The sequence below is a fragment of the Aplysia californica genome, unplaced genomic scaffold (assembly GCF_000002075.1).
Source record: "Aplysia californica isolate F4 #8 unplaced genomic scaffold, AplCal3.0 scaffold00559, whole genome shotgun sequence".
Lineage (NCBI taxonomy): Eukaryota > Metazoa > Mollusca > Gastropoda > Aplysiida > Aplysiidae > Aplysia > Aplysia californica.
Window position 1 is genome coordinate 274613 of NW_004797829.1, and position 1030 is coordinate 275642.

A 1030-nucleotide genomic window follows, 5' to 3' on the forward strand; every position below is an offset into this window, starting at 1 on the left:
AAAAAAAATCTGACAAGTCAGCAGGAAATGCGTGGACACGAGAAATCAGTTTTACTTGGAAACGTGTCTTATCAAATTTGACAATGCCTATTATGTTTGATTTGAATACCAAAAAAGCTCCCACCGACGTCAATGGGAATCCAATATGTGATATAACTGTGCTGTGTATTAATGATTAATGATGGCAAGGTTAATTCGTATTACTGGTTGATCCAATGTAAGACTGCATTAATGACATTGTTTCTTTAACACTATTATGTTAATGAAAAAGTGAATAGTAATACATGTACTACGGTGACAGTTTTTCTATACTTCACTGTCACTTGGAGAGCCAAATCATATTATACAAACTCCAGGCATCTATCAAGCATGAACGTTCCATGGCCTGTTTGCGTTGTTTTTCTTTGGTGCGCATATTTTCTTCTTTTAAAAAGTCGGTAAATCGAATGTCTAATTTACCCTCCCCTCCACACTTCTTTGTGAAATATTGCAATCACACCTAATCTTTATTATTTCAGCAAGACATATTATATCAATAACTCCAAGGTAACCTGGAAGTTGTGCACTAGGTTAAAGATTTTGAGTGTTTTTCTTTTGTTTTTTTACCCTTTAACTTGTATTTTCTTTCTTTAATATTTAAAAAAAGTTAATTCATTTTTTTTAAATATAATTATTTTTAGGGGGGGGGGATGTTTTACGCCTCCGTCAACACAACTTAGATCATTTAGGAGACAGTCTTCCGACCCTGCAGTCACAGCCGGTCTGGTTTGAGAATAATGCATCTTAGCATAATTGTTTTCTCCCCACTCCAGAATCGACCTCAGGTCTCCTGCTTGCGAGAACGAAGGGGCCTAACCGCTACACCCTAGACGGTCATATAATCAGGCCACCTGCGCGCTACTGACCTAGATTCCTTGTGGGCTTACACACCCGTGTAGTAAGCCCACAACCTTGTAGATCATTAGTAGTGATAAGCCTACGCAGGGTGCGGCGGTCAGTTTGAATTGTTGTTTTCTCATGCTTTGACACT

The 1030-nt window shown here is 38.2% G+C and overlaps 1 protein-coding gene across 2 annotated transcripts in view; it reads right to left on the reverse strand.

Moving 5' to 3' along the window:
• Positions 1 to 1030, reverse strand: part of LOC101863049 — an 18504-nt gene that overhangs the window by 11544 nt on the left and 5930 nt on the right. The gene's annotated exons all lie outside the window — the stretch shown is intronic.